Source organism: Eumetopias jubatus, unplaced genomic scaffold, assembly GCF_037043125.1.
Source record: "Eumetopias jubatus isolate StellerSeaLion01/CBP00866 unplaced genomic scaffold, mEumJub1_p1.0 scaffold_8, whole genome shotgun sequence".
NCBI classification, from domain to species: domain Eukaryota; kingdom Metazoa; phylum Chordata; class Mammalia; order Carnivora; family Otariidae; genus Eumetopias; species Eumetopias jubatus.
In genome coordinates, this window is record NW_028274814.1 from 134,835,108 (window position 1) to 134,855,654 (window position 20,547).

General features: G+C 40.5%; 1 non-coding gene across 1 annotated transcript; it reads right to left on the reverse strand.

Annotated features, from left to right (window-relative positions):
* Positions 1–19,472: 19,472 nt before the first annotated feature.
* On the reverse strand, positions 19,473–19,579 carry LOC114218567 (small nucleolar RNA U13). The gene has a single exon (XR_003611220.1). It is a non-coding gene; the product is annotated as a small nucleolar RNA U13 (small nucleolar RNA).
* Between the last annotated feature and the right edge of the window lie 968 nt (positions 19,580–20,547).

Sequence of the window (20,547 nt, forward strand, 5' to 3'; positions counted from 1 at the left end):
ATGAGCTGGTGGCAGCCTGCCCACGTGTCCCTCTGTGCGGGGAGGTGTTCTCACGGCCTGAAGCATCACTCGACTGGCCACAGGGACCTGGCATGTGCCAGGACTGTATAAAGCACACCACTGGGGACAAGGAAGGCCCACAGCCCTCTTGGATTTAGTGTGGATGGTATTTTGATCTGTTCCTCTGTAGGCAAAGTTATTAAATGAACAACTAATGATCCCCCGGGGAGAAAATCAGCTCAGGAATGTGAACTCAGTGCATACTACCCCGAGTGCTGGAATTCTAATGCGACCTGGAACAAAGAGAAGACCATGCGGGAGAGTAAGAAAAACGAGAGACAGCTCAGGGAGCAGGAGGAAGCGAACAGATCGGTCTGACCTGTGGCAGGCAGGGTCCGTCTATCCGGGAAGAACAGGAGTGGAGCGAGCCCCACATCTCCGATTGCCGCGGCTCGCTGCAGGGTGCGAGGCAGGACAGATTCTGGGCATCTGCGTCTCCGCCACTTACTGGACTGTTGCTTAAGCAGCTCTTGAGTGTCTCCCAGTAGAGAAGTTCTCAGGGGATAATAAGAAAGTAGCAGAAGGGATGGGAAGGGAACCAGGCTCTGGGGACGCCCCCAGGCTGAGAGGAGGCAGAGAGTCCGAGAACCATGAAAAAAGAGCTAAGTGGCTGAAACGGTAACTTGCTAACTTGCAAGAGAGCTACACAGACGGTGGGCATTTCAAAGCCAAAGTGGACTCGAACGGTGGCTTGCACGCCATTCTGCCGCTGACGCACACGAGGCAACGGGGCAAGGACACGGTGGCCCACGCTGAAAACCAGGAATGAGGAAGGGGCCGGAATCACAACCGCGTGCAAGATGAGCACATGGGGAACACCCCTTCCTTCAGAGGATGCCCCCGAATGTCTGCACGCTCCGTCAGCAGGGAACATATGTCATATTGTATGTTTATTTTTAAATTTGTATCCTATCTCATCCCCAAAATGATGAGATACTTTATAAAGAGTCAAAGAAGATTAAAAATAAGGGACGCCTGGGTGGCTCCGTCGGTTAATTGTCTGCCTCCGGCTCAGGTCATAATCCTGGGGTCCTGGGATCGAGCCCCGCATCCGGCTCCCTGCTCAGCAGAGAGCCTGCTTCTCCCTCTGCCTCTGCCCCTGCTCTCTCTCTCACTCACTCTCTCTAATAAATAAATAAAATCTTAAAAAAAAGATTAAAAATAAGTGAAAGTTCCAGCTGTTAGTAATGGTAGTGTACCTTATATTAGACTAACCCTATCTCCCAGTAAGAGAAAATTCTCACGTATATGTATGTATATATATATACACACACATTTACATATATTTATATATGTATATATGTATATTATAAATCCATTTATTTATTTTTGTGTGTGTGTATATATATATAATTTTTTAAAACAATTTGAAAGCACTGAAGAGGGACAAAAAACAGGCAAAATGGAGAAAACTCTACCCATTTTTATTTTATTTTTTAAATTTTATTTTTAAAAAAGATTTTATTAATTTATTTGACAGAGAGAGAGCACAAGCAGGGGGAGTGGCAGGCAGAGGGAGAGGGAGAGGGAGAAGCCAACTCCCTGTTGGGCAGGGAGCCCCAACAGGACAGTAATCTCTATGCCCAATGTGGGGCTCAAACTCACAACCCAGAGATCGAGATTGCACACTCTACTGACTGAGCCAGCCAGGCACCTCAGAAAACCCTACCCTTTTAAAAAGAGACCACCCCTGGGTGAGATCCAACTTTGTTAAGCTTTTCCCCCAAAAGTGCTCCAGTCCATGGGCTAGGGTTCCCACTGAAAGTGGCCATCTTAATAGCCTGAGCAGTCAGAGGTCAGAGTTTGGGGCTACCAGAGAAGCTAGAAATTGAGCAGGTTGGGGAATCATAGAAAGGAGAGAACCACAAAAGGAGCCCCAGAATATATGAATGGCTCCCTTCTAGCCATTGGCTGAATCCTGAGCTGCACTCAGTGGTAAGATCCTCAGGTGCCCAGGGGGAGGCTGGAAGGTCAAGCAGAGGTTTCAGCGGCTCCCCACTACAGGGGAACAGCAATTTTGAGTCTGAGTCCTGCAGGGTTGGAGGGGCTCAGAAAACACCTTGGCTTTCTACTGGCACCCTAGAAGAGCTGCACTTGAAGGGTACATCTCAAGACTAAGGGATTGATTCTACCATTAAAGGTAAAACCAAGATAGGCTGCCCCAGTGAATCCTAAAAGCAGGCCAGAAGATCAAAGTGGTATTTAACCACCCACTAAAACATAACTCGACCCATCCTGAGTCACTATTCCCTATCATCCATAATGTCCACCACACAATGAAATACTGCTAGACATGTGAAAAATAGGAAAATGTGATCTACTCTGCAAAGAATTACCAGGTAACAGAAATAGGTACACGGACCACGGCAATATTGGAATTGGCAGTCAAATTATTTTTTTATTTAAATATAATTAACACACATCGTTATATTAGTTTTAGGTGGCAATTAAACTAAAAAAAAAAAAAACTGGGGTGCCTGAGTGGCTCAGTTGGTTAAGGTCTGCTTTTGGCTCAGGTCATATCTTAGGGTCCTGGGATCAAGCCCAGCATCAGGCTCCCTGCTCAATGGGAGTCTGCTTCTCTCTCTTTCCCTCTGGCCCACCCCCCAACCCACTCATGCTCTCTCTAATAAATAAATAAAATCTTTTTTTAAAAATCCAATTTTTTTTTTTTAAGTAGGCTCCATGTTGGTCATCCTGAGCCTGAAATTAACACCTGAGCTGAAGCAATGTCCACAAGAGCCAAACTGTGGAAAAAGCCGAGATGCCCTTCAACAGACGAATGGATAAAAATGTGGTTCATACATACAATGGAATATTACTCAGCCATCAGAAAGGATGAATACCCAACTTTTGCATCAACATGGATGGGACCGGAGGAGATTATGCAAAGTGAAATAAGTCAAGCAGAGAAAGTCAATTATCATACGGTTTCACTTATTTGTGGAACATAAGGAATAGTATGGAGGACATTAGGAGAAGGAAGGGAAAAAGGAAGGGGGGGAGTCGGAGGGAGAGATGAACCATGAGAGACTGTGGACTCTGAGAAAGAAACTGAGGGTTTTAGAGGGGAGGGGGGTTAGGGGGATGGGTTAGCCTGGTGATGGGTATTAAAGAGGGCACGTATTGCACGGAGCACTGGGTGTTATACGCGAACAATGAATCATGGAACACTACATCAAAAACTAATGATGAACTGTATGGTGACTAACATAACATAAAAAAAAAAAAAAGACCTGAGCTGAGATCAAGAGTCAGAACTTAACCAACTGAGCCACCCAGGTGCCCCAAAACTATGAGATCTTTTATAGTAAAATTTGCAATATCTCAAAAAGAAAGAGGAGGAGAAATAGCTAGGTATAAATCTAATAAAATGTGTGTAGGATCTTTATGCTGCAAAGTACAAAACACCAATGAAAGAAATCAAAGAAAACCTAAATAAATGGAGAGAAATGCCATGTTTATGGATTGGTAGACTCAATGTAGATATAATGTCAATTCTCTCCAAATTGATCTTTAGATTTAACACACTCCCAATAATCATTCCAGTGCTGTTTTTCCATAGATATAGAGAAGCTGATTCTAAAGTATATGTGGAAAGGTGAAGGAGCTAGAGTAGTCAACAATTTTCAAAGAGAAGAACAAAACTTCAGAACTCAGGCCACCTGATGCTAAGACTTACTATAAAGCTACAGTAATCAAGCCAGTGTGGGTTCTGGAGAAAGAACAGACACGTAGATCAAAGGAACAGAATAGAATCCAGAAATAGAGCCACACAAATATGGTCAATTGATTTTTTTTTGTTTTGTTTTAAAGATTTTATTTATTTAATTGACAGAGAAAGAGAGAGACAGAGAGAGAGGGAACACAAGCAGGGGGAGTGGGAGAGGGAGAAGCAGGCTTCCCGCGGAGCAGGGAGCCCGATGCGGGCTCGATCCCAGGACCCTGGGATCATGACCTGAGCCGAAGGCAGTTGCTTAACCAACTGAGCCACCCAGGCGCCCCTGGTCAATTGATTTTTCACAAAAGGTAATTCAGTGGAGAAAGTAAAGTCTTTTCAACAAATTGTGCTGAAACATTTGGACACCCACACACAAACCTCAACCTATACCCACATCAACTCTAAGAATTCACTCAAAATGGGTCATAGACTTAAATGTAAAACATAAAACTACAAAACTCATAGAAGAAAACACAGGAGAAAATCTTCATGACTTTGGGTTAGGCAAAGAACTCTTAGATAGGACTCTATACATGCGACTCAAAAAATGATAAAGTGGACTTAACTAAAATTTAAAACCTTTACTTTGCAAAAAGAATGAAAAGACAAGCCATAGACTGGGAAAAAATATCTGGAAATCACATATACAACAAAAACTGGTATCCAAGAAAACAAAGGCAACAAAAACAAAAGGAAATAAGTGGGACAACATCAAACTTAAAAGTTTCTGCGCAGCAAAAGAAACCATCAACAAAATGAAAAAACCCAGGAGGAGCCTGACGGGCTCAGTGAGGCTTGATCTCAGGGTCATGAGTTTGAGGCCCATGTTGGGCATAGAGTTTACTTAAAAACAAACAAACAAACAAAAAAACCTATTGAATGGGAGAAAATATATGTCTGCTAAGGAGTTAATATCCAAAATAGATAAACAACTCATACAACTCAATACTAAAAAAAAATCCAAATAAAAATGGGCAGAGCATCTAAATAGACATTTTTCCAAAAAAGATATACAGATGGTACTTCAAAACCACAATGAGATATCACTTCACACCTGCTACAATGGCCACTATCAAAAAACAAGAGGGGCACCTGGCTGGCTCAGTCAATAGAGCATGTAACTCTTGATATCGGGGTCGTGAGTTCAAGCCCCACAATGGGTGCAAAGATTACTTCAAAATAAGTCAGTCAGTAAGTAATTAAATTAATTAATTAATTTTTAAAAAGGATAAGAAATAACAAGTATTGGTGAGGACATGGAGGGCAGAAAGGTAACCTTTTTGCCCTGTTGGTGGGAATGTAACCTGCTGCAGGCACTCCATGAAATATGGAGCTTCCTCAAACAACTAAAAATAGAACTACTATATAATTCAGCAATTACACTTTTTTTTTAAAGATTTTATTTATTTATTTGAGAGAGAGAGAATGAGAGACAGAGAGCACGAGAGGGGAGAGGGTCAGAGGGAGAAGCAGACTCCCTGCCGAGCAGGGAGCCCGATGCGGGACTCGATCCCGGGACTCCAGGATCATGACCTGAGCCGAAGGCGGTCGCTTAACCAACTGAGCCACCCAGGCACCCTCAGCAATTACACTTTTGAGTATTTATCTGAAGGAAATGGAAACACTAACTTGAAAGGATATCTGCACTCCATGTTCATTGCATTATTTACAATATTTTGTATTGTATTTTACAGTATTATATACAGTATATTTATAATATTTTGTATTATAATACAACAGCATTATTTATAATAGCCAAAATACAGAAACAATCTTAATGTCCATTCATCAATGGATGAACAGATAAAATTCACTCACACACACACACACACACACACACACACACACACACACACGTATATATACACACACAAAGGAATTTTACTCAGCCATAAAAAAGAAGGAAATCCTGCCATCTGCAACAACATGGATGGACGTTGAGGGCATTATGCTAAGCAAAATAACTCAGACAGAAAATGGTAAATACCATATGATCTCACTTATATGTGGAATCTAAAAAACAAAAACAAAATAAGAAACCCTAACTCATAGATATAGAGAACGAAGTGGTGGTTAACAGAGTTGGGGGGGAAATGGGTGGAGGGGGCCAGATGGTACAAACTTCCAGTTATAAGATAAACAAGTCCTGGGGATGTAATAATGTATAGCACAGTGACTATAGTTAATAATACTGTATGGCAGGGTGCTTTGTTGGCTCAGTTGGAAGAGTGTGCGACTCTTGATCTCAGGGTCATGAGTTCAAGCCCCATGCTGAGTGTAGAGATTACTTAAATAAATAAAAACTTAAAAAAATACAGTATTGCATATTTGAAAATTGCTAAGACTATAGATCTTAAAAATTTTCATCACAAGGGGCACCTGGGTGGCTCAGTCGTTAAGCGTCTGCCTTCGGCTGGGGTTGTGATCTCAGGGTCCTGGGATCGAGCCCCACATCGGGCTCCCTGCTCCATGGGAAGCCTGCTTCTCCCTCTCCCACTCCCCTTGCTTTTGTTCCTGCTCTTACTATCTCTCTCTCTGTCAAATAAATAAATAAAATCTTGAAAAAATTCTCATCACAAGAAAAAAATTTGTAACTATGTGTGGTGATGAATGTTAACTAGACTTATGATGGTGATTATTTCGCCATATATATCTTATATCAAATCATTATGTTGTGTACCTGTAACATACTGTATACTGTTATATGTCAATTATATCTCAATTAAAAAAAAAAACTAGTATCCAAAATAAAGGACTTGTATCTCAAAACTCAACAAAACAAAGCAAACAACCCAATCAACCCAATTTTCCAAAACAAGTAAAAGATCTGGACACTTTACCAAAAAAGACATATAAATGGCAAAAAGACATAGGAAAAGAGACTCAACAGACATTAGGGAAAATGAAAAATTAAAACCACAGTGAGATATCACAACACACCTATAGAATGGTGGCAACCTGGCTATAGGGTCCTGGTGAGAACATGGAATGAGGGAATGCATGGGGAACGCAAATGTACAACCATGTGAAAAACAGTTGGGCAGTTTCTTATAAAGTTAAACATACCCTTACTCACCTTGTAACTCAGCAATGCTACTTCAAGATATTTACCTTAAAGAGAGGACAACTTATGTTCACACAAAAACCTGTACAAGAATGTATGTAGCAGCATTATTCATAATCATCAAAAACTGGACACTGGAATTCGTGTTCTTTTTCCTCTCCCAAAGATTTTATAAAATTGTGACAGAATATGGATAACATAAAATTAAACATCTAGCCATTTTATGTGTACAGTTCAATACTATTAGATACATCCACGTTGTCATGCGACCGATGTCCAAGACTTATTTCATCTTGCAAATCGGAAACTCTGTACCCACTAAACAAGAACCCATCCCCCCCCAACTCCAGTCCCTGGCAACCACCTTTCTAATTTTTGTCTCTATGAGTTTGACTACTCTAGGTACCACATACAAATGGAATAATGCAGTGTTTTGTCTTTTTTGACTGGCTTATTTCATTTAGTATAAGGTTAATGTATATTGTAGCATGTGTCAAATTTTCTTTTTTTTCCCAAATTTTTATTTAAATTCTAGTTGGTTAACACATAGTGTAATATTGGCTTCAGGAGAATTTAGAGGTTCATCACTTACATATAACACAAAATTTCCTTCCTTTTTAAGGCTGAATAGCATCCCTGTGTATGTATATCATGCATTCATATATGTATATGTAATATGTGCATAATATACATATATAAATGCGTGCATAACACACGTGGGAATATTATATAGACACACATTTTATATATATTTTTGTTTGTTTATTCATCTGTCAATGGAAATTTGGATGTTTCTACTTTGGGCTACTGCAAACAATGCTACTATAAATATGGGTGTATAAATATCTCTTCAAGACCCTGCTTTCAATTCTTCTGGATATATACTCAGAAAGAGAATTGCTGGATTTTTTCCACTTTTAGTTGTGTGTTTTTGTTTTTTTTTGAGGAACCACCATATTATTTCCCACAGCAGCTGTATAATTTTTCATTCCCAGCAGCAATACAAACAGGCTCCAATTTCTCCACATCCTTGCCAACACTTGTTACTTTCTGTTGTGATTCTTATTTGCATTTCCCTGAGTGATGATGAGTGATATTGAGCATCTTTTCATGTGCTCGTTGGCCATCTGTGTATCTTCTTTGGTGAAACATCTATTCAAGTACTTTGCCCATTTTTAAATTGGATTATTTGGAGTTTTGTTTTATTTGAATTATAGGAGTTCTTTATATATTCTGGTTGTTAACCCCTTATCAAATATATAATTTGAAAATATTTTCTCCCATTTTGTAGGCTGCCTTTTTAAATTTTTTTTAATATTTTACTTATTTATTTATTTGAGAGAGAGAATGAGATAGAGAGAGCATGAGAGGGGGGAGGGTCAGAGGGAGAAGCAGACTCCCCGCTCAGCAGGGAGCCCAATGCGAGACTCGATCCCGGGACTCCAGGATCTTGACCTGAGCCAAAGGCACTCGCCCAACCAACTGAGCCATCCAGGCACCCTGCCTTTTTTTTTTTTTTTTTTTTTTTTTTTAAATAAACTCTACCCCCAACATGGGTCTCAAACTCAGGGCCCGGAGATCAAGAGTAGAAATGCTCTACTGATTGAGCCTGCCAGGTACCTATACAGGCTGTCTTTTCACTGTTGATTGTGTCCTTTGATTGACAGAAACTCTTATTTTTGATATAGTCCAATTGATCAATTTTAATTTTTGTTTCCTGTGCTTTTAGTGTCATAGCCAGGAAATCACTGCCAAATCCAATGTCATAAAGCTTTTCTCTATGGTTTCTTCTAAGAATTTTATGGGTTTGGTTTTTTTTTTAAGATTTATTTATTTGAGAGAGAGAGAGACTGCGCATGGAGGGGGGGGGCAGAGGGAGAAGGAGAGACAGTCCTAAGCAGACGCTGCACTGAGCTAGGAGCCTGACTTGGGCTTGATCTCAAGACCCTGAGATCAGGACCTGAACCAAAACCAAGAGTCGGACGCTCAACTGACTGAGCCACCCAGGTGCCCCTAAGAGTTTTGTAGTTTTAGCTCTTAGATCTTTATAGTTCTATCTCTTGGGTCCTTTAAGTCTTTGATCCATTTTGTGTTAAATTTTGTATGTAAGGTAATTCTTTTACGTGTGGATAATCCAGTTTTCCCAGGACTACTTGCTGAAAAGACTCCTTTCCCCATTATATTGTCTTAGTACCCTTGTTGAAAATCATTTGACCATATATACAAGGGGTATTTTTCTGAGCTCTCTATTCTATTGGGAGTTCATGTTTGATGAGGACAGGGTTTCAGTTTGGGAAGATGAAAAAGTTCTGGAGATGGATGGTGGTGACAGTCGCACAAAAAATGTGAATGTTGTTAATGCCACTGAACTGTACACTTTAAAATGGCAAGTCTTATGGGTATTTTACCACAGTTAAATAAAAATTTTTAATGAAATAGACATTTTCAGATAAGCAAAGACTAGGATAATTTGTAGCCAGCACTTACTCCAAGAAATGCTAAAGGAAATTCTTCAGGCTGGAGGGAAAGATGAAAATGTAAACCTATAGGAAGAAAAGCACACTCAAAATGGCAAGTATGTGGGTAAATGTAAAATATGATTGTTCTTTTCTTAAATTGTTTTAAAGAGTCAGCTGACTGTTCAAAGTAAAAATAACAGAGGTACCTGGCTGGCTCAGTTGGTAGAGCATACAACTCTTGATCTTGAGGTTGTGAGTTCGAGCCCCATGTTGGGTGTACAGATTACTTAAAAATTTAAAAATATTTTTAAAAAATGTAAAAATAACAGTGCATTGTGAAGTTTATAACACTTATAAAAGTAAAATAAGTGACAATAATACAAAGGACAGTAGGGGTGTAAATACAATGCCATTGTTGTAAAGTTTTCATTAAATATAAATCAGCTGTGGAAGATTAAGGATGTACACTGTAATCACTAAAGTAACCACTTGAAAAAATGATCCAAAGAACTGGCTAAAAAGTCAACAGAAGAGAAAGAATGAAATACTTAAAGATACTCAATCAGGGGCACCTGGGTGGCTCAGTCGTTAAGCGTCTGACTTTGGCTCAGGTCATGATCCCAAGGTCCTGGGATCGAGCCCCACATCGGGCTCCCTGCTCTGCGGGAGGCCTGCTTCTCCCTCTCCCACTCCCCCTGCTTGTGTTCCCTCTCTCGCTGTGTCTCTCTCTGTCAAATAAATAAAATCTTTAAAAAAAAAAAAATACAAGTGGTGCCTGGGTGGCTCAGTCGTTAAGCGCCTGCCTTCGGCTCAGGTCATGATCCCTGGGTCCTGGGATCGAGTCCCACATCGGGCTCCCCGCTCCGCAGGAAGCCTGCTTCTCCCCACTCCCCCTGCTTGTGTTCCCTCTCTCACTGTGTCTCTCTCTGTCAAATAAATAAAATCTTAAAAAAAAAAAAAATACTCAATTAGGGGCACCTGGATGGCTCAGTCATTAAGTGTCTGCCTTTAGCTCAGGTCATGATCCCAGGGACCTGGGATTGAGCCCTGAGTCAGGCTCCCTGCTCGGTGGAGAGCCTGCTTCTCCCTCTGCTGCTCCCCCTACTTGTGCTCTCTCTCCCCTCCTCTCTCTCTGTCAAATAAATAAATAAAATCTTTAAAAAAAAAAAAAGAAAAATACTCAATTAACCCAAACAATAAAGGAACAAAAAACAGAGGGGACAAAGAGAAAATAAATATCAAGATGGCAGACTTAAAACCAATCTATCAGTAATTACATTAAATGTAAATGGAATAAGGATTCAATAAAATAGATAAATCTCTGACTGAAGAGAGAAAATATAAACTACCAAAATCAGAAATGAAAGAGAAGACATCTCTACAGAACCTAAAGAATAATAAGATAAAATTATGAACAACTTTATGTCAATATATTTATTGGTTTCAATGAAATGGACAAATTCCTTAAAAATATAATTTACTAAAACATATGAAAATATAAAATATATGAATAGTCTGTTATCTATTAAAGAAATTGAATTCATAGGGGTGCCTGGGTGGCTCAGTCGTTAAGCGTCTGCCTTCAGCTCAGGTCACGATCCCAGAGTCCTGGGATCGAGCCCCGCATCGGGCTCCTGCTCGGCGGGAGGCCTGCTTCTCCCTCTCCCACTCCCCCTGCTTGTGTTCCCTCTCTCACTGTGTCTCTCTCTGTCAAATAAATATTAAAAAAAAAAAAGAAATTGAATTCATAATTAACAACATTCCCACTAGAAAACTCCAGGCCCAAATGACTTCATTGGTGAATTATCCCAAATATTTAAGGAAAATATAACACCAATTTTATATAAAGTCCTTCAAAAAGAGGAAGAGAAGGGAATACTTCCCAACCTGTGTTACAAAGCAGCATAACTCTGATACCAAAGCCTGTTACTATATAAAAAGAAAATTGTAGGTAATATCATTCATGAACACAGACAAAAAAATTCACAAATTGAAAAATATTACCGAGTTGTAAAACAAAATATTAGCAAATTAAACCCAGCAATATATAAAAATGATAATCATATCCATATAGATTTTATACCAGTAATACAAGGTTGGTTCAGCATTCAAAAAATCATGGGGTGCCTGGCTGGTTCAGTCAGTAGGGTGTGTGACTCTTGATCTTGGGGTTTTGAGTTTGAGGCCCACATCAGGTATAGAGATTACTTAAAAACAAAATTTAAAAAAAAAAAAAAGAAAAATCAATGCAATCTACCACATTAGTGTAATAAAGGAGAAAAATCAGATACCATTTCAATAAATACAGAAAAAGTATTTGACAAAATTTAATACCTATTCAAGATAAAAATTCTCGGGGTGCCTGGGTGGCTCAGTCAGTTAAGCATCTGCCTTCGGCTCAGGTCATGATCCCAGGGTCCTGGGATGGAGTCCCGAGTCGGGCTCCCCGCTCAGCGGGGAGTCTGCTTCTCCCTCTGCCTCTGTCTGCTGCTCTGCCTACTTGTGCTCTCTCTGTCAAATAAATAAATAAAATCTTTTAAAAAAAATAAAATTAAATAAAAATTTTTTAAAAAAAGATAAAAATTCTCGCAGAGATGGTAGATAATTACTTCAAATTAATAAAGAGCATCCAGGAAAAATCTATAGTAACATCATACTTATTGGTGAAATAATGAGTGCTTTCCCCCTAAAATTAGAAACAATACAAAGATGTCTACTCTCAACACTGGTCAACATCGTAATGATGGTCCCAGCCAGTGTAATGTAAGAAAAAGAAATAAAAGGCATTAATATTGGATATAAATAAGTAAAGCTGTCTTTATTTACAGACTACATGATTGTGTAAATAGAAAGTCCTAAATAGGGGCGCCTGGGTGGCTCAGTTGGTTGAACATCCAACTCTTGATTTGGCCCAGGTCATGATCTCAGGGTCATGGGATCGAGTTCCACATCAGGCTTTGCACTGACTGTGGAGACTACTTGGGATTCTCTCTCCCTTTGCCCCCCCCACCACTCATGCACCCACGTGCACACACTTTTTCTCTTAAAAAAAAAAAAAAGTCCTAAAGAATATACAAAAAAGCTACTAGGATGAGTGAGTTTAGCCAAGTGGCAGGATACAAAGTAAATATTAAAGACAGTGTAGTAGTGATGTAAAGTCAAATCAGTGGAACAGAAGAGAGAGATCAAAAACAAATTCTTTTTTTTTTTTAAAGATTTTATTTATTTATTTATTTATTTGACAGAGAGAGACACAGTGAGGGAGGGAACACAAGCAGGGGGAGTGGGAGAGGGAGAAGCAGGCTTCCCGCGGAGCAGGGAGCCCGATGCAGGGCTCAGTCTCAGGACCCTGGGATCATGACCTGAGCCAAAGGCAGACGCTTAAAGACTGAGCCACCCAGGCGTCCCTCAAAAACAAATTCTCACATGTAAATTGATTTTCAATAAGCATCAAAATAATTCAATGAAGAAAAAAACATTCTTTTTAATATATACTGTTGGAGCAACTGGATATCTACATTATAAAGAATTAAACTTGATCCCTATCTTATACCAAATATAAAAATTATTTTGAGGGGCACCTAGGTGGCTCAGTCATTAAGCGTCTACCTTCAGCTCAGGCCATGATCCCAGGGTCCTGGGATTGAGCCCTGCATTGGGCTCCCTGCTCCGTGGGAAGCCTGTTTCTCCCTCTCCCACTCCCCCTGCTTGTGTTCCTGCTCTCGCTATTTCTCACTCTGTCAAATAAATAAATAAAAAGTTTTTAAAAAATAAATAAATAAATGTAAAATCTAAAACCATACAATTTCTAGAAGACAACATAGGAAAATATCTTTGCAACCCTAGGATAGGCAAAAATTTCTTAGAACACAAAAAACACTAATCAAAAGAAAAAGCTGGGGGTGCCTGGGTGGCTCAGTCATTAACCGTCTGCCTTCGGCTCAGATCATGATTCCAGGGTCCTGGGATCGAGCCCCACATTGGGCTCCCTGCTCCGTGGGAAGCCTGCTTCTCCCTCTCCCACTTCCCCTGCTTGTGTTCCCTCTCTCATTGTGTCTCTCTCTGTCAAATAAATAAATTAAAATTTTTTAAAAGCTGATAAATTGAACTTCATCAAAATTAAATTTTTCTGCTTATCAAAAAAAATGAAAAGGCAAGTCTTAGATTGGGAGAAAAATATTCACAATACATATATATGACAAAGGATTTATAATTAGATTATGTTTTTTAAAAAAACTCCAAAAACTCTGGGGAGCCTGGGTGGCTCAGTCAGTTGAGCATCAGACTCTTGGTTTCAGCTCAGGTCATGATCTCATGGCTTGTGGAACTGGGCTCCACATTGGGCTCCCCGCTCAGCAGGGAGTCTGCTTGAAGATTCTCTCCTTCTGCCCACCCCCGAACTCGTGCTCTCTTTCTCTCTCTCTAATAAATAAATCTTAAAAAAAAAAAAACTCCCAAAACTCAATAAAAAAAAGACCAACCCAATTTATTTTTTTTCCAATCCAATTTATAAAAACAGGCAAAAGGCTTGGACATTTCATAAATGAAGGTATAAAACTGGCTAATAAGCACATTTAAAGATACTAATTATCTAGTATCTTAATTGTAAAAAAATTTAGTAAAATTTAGTAATTTAGTAAGTAAATTACTAGTCATTTAGTAATCTCTAGTAATTACTGTGAAAATTAATAAAGGGAAATCTCACTAAAGTGGACTTGGAGGCTGGAAGAAGAGCCTACCACTCAAAATAAATTACAGGAAAAACTGTCAATTACAGATCCCAAGAGAAGAATGTCAACAGGAAAGAATCATCAATTGCAGACCCCAACAGGGAAAGATTTACATTGCATCTCCTACAAGAAATCAACTACCCTTTCAACTTAGCCAATGAGAGACTGTTGCCACCCTGAACTCTTTTGCTTTTCTCCAATGGACTTTCATTCAAAACAGCCCCTTCTTTGTTGGACTTGCCTATGGTTTTGCTGTAACTTGGGTGTCCTGGATTGCAATTCTCTGTCATTCCTGAATAAACCCATTTTTGCTGGTAAAATAACTTGACTGCTTTATTTTTAAGGTTAGCATTATGAAAATGCGAATCAAAACCACTGTGAGATCCCACTACATACCTATTAGAGTGGCCGACATGAACAAGACTGACAAGACCAAGTTTTGTCAGGGACATGGAGCAACAGGACCTCTCACCCACTGCTGGTGGGAATGTAAATTGGCATAAACACTTGCAGTTTCTTATAAAGCTAAAATATACTTAATACGCCACTCAGCAGTCCTACTTGCAGATTATTTACCCAAGAGAAAAAAACAAAAACTCTATGTCAGCACAAAGACCCTCATGTGAATATTGATAGCTTTATACAAAACAGCCAAACTATGGAAATAGCCCAACAAATGGTGGATGTATAACGAATCTGATGGACGCATACGGTACATTATTACTCAGCACTCAAAAGAAACAAACTACTGAGGGGTAGGGTTTTGTTATAAACAAACAGGGGCACCTGGGTGGCTCAGTGGGTTAAGCCTCCAACTCTTGATTTCGGCTCAGGTCATGATCTCAGGTCGTGGAATGAACCCCATGTCTGGCTCTGTGCTCAATGTAGGGTCTGCTTCTCCCTCTCCCTCTGCTCCTCCCCCTGTTCTCTCTCTCTCTCTCAAATAAATAAAAAAATCTTAAAAAACAAACTACTGATAAACATGACATGGATGTATCTCAAAATCATTGTGCTAATTGAAAAAAGTCAGATGCAAAAAACGAAACACCAGATGAAATTCTAGAAAAAAACCATAAAGAAAATAAAGCAATGGAAACTCTCATATCATGCTAGAACACAGTAAAACCATTTTGAAAAAAGGTTTGGCCATTTCTTTTGTTTTTTACTTCTTTCTTTTTTTTAAAGATTTATCTATTTGACAGAGAGAGACACAGCGAGAGAGGGAACACAAGCAGGGGCAGTGGGAGAGGGAGAAGCAGGCTTCCCACTGAGCAGGGAGCCCGATGCAGGGCTCGATCCCAGGACCCTGGGATCATGACCTGAGCCGAAGGCAGGTGCTTAACGACTGAGCACCCAGGCGCCCCTTTCCTTTTTCTTTTTTAAGATTTTATTTTTAAGTAATCTCTACACCCAGTTCGGGGCTTGAACTCACAACCCTGAGATCAAGAGTCATATGTTCTACTGACTGAACCAGCCAGGTGCCCCTGCCATTTCTTATAAAGTCAATCATATACTTTTCTTCTGACCCAGCAATTCTACTTCTGGGATTTATTCAAGAAAATGAAAATATTAAATATTATTCAAGAAAATATTTATTCAAGAAAAGGAAAGGAAGGGAGGAAATGAAAATATTTGTCCGTGAAAGGAATGTTCACATCAGCTTCATTCATAGTAGCCAAACCTGGAAACAATTAAGTTGTCCATCAACAGGTGAATGGATAAACAAATTGATACAGGGAATACTACACAATAAAACTGTTGATAAATGCATGAACATGGCTAAATCTGAAAAACATTAGGCTGTGTGAAAGAAAATGCAAATGAGTACATACTTCATGATTCTATGTATATGAAATTCTAGAACAGGTAAAACTATGATTATAGAAATCATTATAATGGTTGCCTGTGGAGTGTGGAGTAGAAGTATTACATATAAATTATAATCTCAGAATTTTTTTAGTCAGTTGAAACAGGGGTGCCTGGCTGACTCAGTCGGTAGTGTGTGAGTCTTGCTCTCAGGGTCATGAGTTCAAGTCCCAAGCCGGGCCTAGAGCTTACTTAAAATAAATGAATGACGGGTGCCTGGCCAGCTTAGTTGGTAGAGGGTGTGACTCTTGATCTTGAGGTCATGAGTTCAAGCCCCACGTTGAAAAATAAAAAATAAATAAAATGAATGAATTTGTTTAAGTAAAATAAAGTTGAAACAGGGATTCAGCTAGTATACAGAATGCCATCAGTCTTACACACTTGTAAGAAGAGGGGTTGTAGACTTGACTTTTAGCTTGTTAGTGACAGAAGCGAAGAATGAAAAACAATTGGTTATGTGATTGCAGCCAAAAGATCAGAAAAAAATCAGCTCAGTATTTTCACAATTTTTGGAACTGGGATATGACTGAGCCTCATGGTGGACAAGATTCTCAACAATAGCCTCAGTTTCCACACAGCATTTCATTTGGCTGTGGTTTAAAAGGTCTTGTGATGAAATGAAGTTCAATTCAAGCAATTCCAGGAGAGGTCATGACACATCCTCTGATGGTCTAGATCTTTCTAAGGGCAAGCATTTGATGTCTCAGGAGAAATGGCGTCAGGGCAGACGTCACCTCCACAGAGGGCTCTTCCAGCCCCTAAAGTTGAGCAACCCAAGATGCTGCCACAATACCACACTTTTTCTCCTAGCCCTTATCCCTGGTTGACATTGCTTACACGGCTACTGTCTAATTATACAACTAGAATGGTTGCTCCATGTGGATAATGACCTTAACTTGCATTGTCCGTCATCCTACACCTAACACCGAGGCGGGGCCCAGTAAAGACTCTGAATGAAAGAACGGACTGTCTTTGACACGATCTTTTATTTCTCCCAACCATTTGATGGCAACCACATCCATCCAACTCAGGCTAAACAACACAGTCATTCGAGCACATAAGGAAAGACAGCAAACATTGCTGGGCCCACTCTCACTACCCTGTACCAGTCCCTTAGAAGTTAATGCTGGCTTCCCAACATTTCCAGAATCAGACTCTCCTACCACTTACCCTAATTCCTCTGGCCTCACTATATCTTGCCCAGTTTTGCCCTAGCCTCCTACCACGGCTTCCTACTCTGACCTTTGCCCCTCACCACTCCCATGTCGTTCCCAGTATAGCACAGCAGAAGACAGATCTTGTCGTTCCTCTGCTAAACACTCATGTGGCTCCACCTCACTCAGAGCGGAAGCCCAAATCCTCCCCAGGGCCTCACAGGCCTGATGTGAGCAGGAACACTGTGTTTCTCGTCTCTCACCCAACCCCAGCCTGAGTGTGTCTGGAACTTGCCAGACTTTTGCTATGGCTGTTCCTCAGGCCTGGAATGCTCTTTCCTCAGAGACCCATTGAGCAGATTTCCTTGCCTTCTTCACGTCTGCTCGAATCTCGCCCTCTCAATGAGATCTACCCTGACCACCCTATTTAAACATGAAATCTGCCCTCTTCTGCCATAAACACAAAGGGCTTACTATATGCCAGGGACTGTTCTGAGCCCTTCAGGCTTTCTTCCTGGGTCCCATGTGCCAAAACCATTTTATTTCTGCCCTTCTCCCCCGGGGGAACCTTAGCCGCCTGCCCAAGTCCTGGGGGCATCTCTCTGGAATGTTAATCACTAGGAACTGCTTCAAACAAGGCTATAAGTTTCCTTTTGCCCCTGAAAAGGGGGTGTTAACTACCAATATCACAGCTTCCTAGGGGGCCAGGTGTGCCTGGTGATGGGGAATCATGTGCCTCTCGCGTGAACGATCCTGGAGAATTCTTAGCCAAGGGAGCAACTGTGAACACTTTCTGAGACCACTATTAGTAAAGACCCTCAGGGGGAATGCTGGCTAACCTCCTCCCCAGCCCACCTCAACCGTGACCTACCTTTACAAGCCTGGCTCTTAGAACTCCAGCAGCTCTGTATTCAGAATGGTTGCTTGAGCCTGCTCTTAAGCAGAAGACACTACAGACAAGTACCAGGGAGAACTAAGAGGGCCTTGGGCTTATTCCCAGAGCCGAGATACAATTCCCAGAGGTGGCAGTGACCAAGCAATCTTCCAGATTCCCTGGACCTATTTCAACATGAGACAGCCCTTAGCTTTCTCTTCTCGATGAATAACAACACCTTATCTTTGGGTGTCACGGTTCTAAATCCCTTAGTCTTTCTTCTTGGGTCCCAGGTCCCAAAAACACTGTAATCTCTGTTCTTCTCCATTGGACTTGAAGGCTCCCATCTGGCTCCTCAAATCTGAAACTTAATGGAATCCTCAAGTGACCAGAAGTTAAAATCCTCAGGGACCTCTTTTTTTTTTTTTTTTAATAAAGTTGCCTCGATTTTATTTTTTTTTAAGATTTTATTTATTTATTTGAGAGAGAGAATGAGATAGAGAGAGAGCATGAGAGGGGAGAGGGTCAGAGGGAGAAGCAGACTCCCTGCTGAGCGGGGAGCCCGATGCAGGACTCGATCCCGGGACTCCAGGATCATGACCTTAGCCGAAGGCAGTCGCTCAACCAGCTGAGCCACCCAGGCGCCCTCAGGGGCCTCCTTTCTAATCCTGTTCAAATTCTATGCCATCTTTTTGTGTCACTGAATATTTTCAACAGGTCCTGGAACTAGGCTGTTCATCTCACAAAGTAACATTAATAATCTGTCTCTGTAAAGCACTTTATGGTTTACAGATTTTTTTTTTTTTTTACATTCCTTCTGTCACTTGAGGCAAACAAGATGTTACATATCTGCTAGAGAACACGCCTTTAACAGTAGACACTTTTGGGGGCACCTGGGTGGCTCAGTTGGTTATGCGTCCAACTCTTGATTTCAGCTTAGGTCATGATCTCGGGGTCGTGGGATTGAGCCCCATGTCCAGCTCCATGCTCAGTGGGGAGTCTGCTTGAGATTCTCTCTTTCCCTCTGCCTCTCCCCCACCCGATGCTCTCACACTCTCTCTCTCTCAAATAAATCTTAAAAACAAAAACAGTGGACACTTTTTCTCCGCCTCTGAATTATAGATACGGAGTTGGAACAACAGAGCACTGAGGGTTTAAAGTCCATTTGCATTATTGACTTAGCACAATTCAAGCCAAAGAACCAGACTTTTAGCTTTGCAGGAACAACATTTTATTTTATTTTTTGTTTTATTATTATTATTATTTTAAGTAAGCTCTACATCCAACATAGGGCTCAAACTCACAAACCTGAGATCGAGAGTTGCATGTTCTACCAAATGAGCCAGCCAGGAGCCCCATTTTATATTTCTCTTGTGTCATCCCCTGTGTCTTTCAATAGGTACATGGTAAATACTTATTAAAATATTTTTTATTACTTAGCATTGTATAATTCCCACAACCCTCTTTTTACTTCACTAAATGGGTAGTGCTACTAATGGGGATACATAAACTTGTTTATTGACTTCTAGACAGATTATTTTCTATATCAGACAGGTCATGTGCCAGTGTTGTGATAAGGTTTGAGGGTAGTACATCTCACACAATAATAGCATGAACTCCCAATCGTCACATCTATGAGCCACAAAAGGATCTACAAATTTTTTTTATTAGACTTTTAATTTTTAGAGTGGTTTTAGGTTTAAAGCTAAATTGAGTGCAAAGTACAGAGATTTCCTCTACCCCCCTTACCCCCCCACAGTCCTTGCCTCCCCACTGTCAACATGCCCCACCAGAGCAGTACACTTGTTACAATCAGTGAACCTACAATGACACGTCATTATCATCCAAAGTCCATAGTTTACATGAGGTTCACCCTTGGTGTTGCACATTCTATGGGTCTGGACAAAAGTATGGTATAAATCCACCATTACGGCATCACACAGAATATCTTCTACCCTAAAAATCTTCTGTGCCCTGTTCATCTCTCCCTCCCCCAACCCCTGGCGACCACTCATCTTTTTATTACCTCCATGGTTTTGCCTTTTCCAGATGTTGTATAAGTGGAATCATAAAGCATGTAGTCTTTTCAGATTGGCTTCTTTCACTTAGTTATATGCATTTAAGGTTCCTCCATGTGTTGTCATGGCTTGAGAGCTCATTTCTTTTTAGCGGTGAACAATAACCCATTGTCTGGAAGGACCACAGTTTATTTATCCATTCACCTCCTGAAGGACTTGCTTGCTTCCAAGTTTTGGCAACTGCTATAAACACCCATATGCGGGTTTTCGTGTGGACATGTTTTCAACTCCTTTGAGTAAACACCAAGGAGCACAATTGCTGGATGGTATGGTGAGATTATGGTTAGTTTTGTGAGAAACCATCAATCTGTCTTCCAAAGTAGCTGTACCATTTTGCATTCCCACCAGCAATGAATGAGAGTTCCTGTTGCTCCATATCCTTGAGAGCATTTGGTGTTGTAAGTATTCTAGATTTGGGGGATTCCAATAGGTGTATAGTGGCATCTCATTGTTGTTTTCATTTGCATTTCACTGGGGTTACATGATGTAGGGTATCTTTTCATATGCTTACTTGCCATCTGTTCTGGGTCTGTTAAAATCT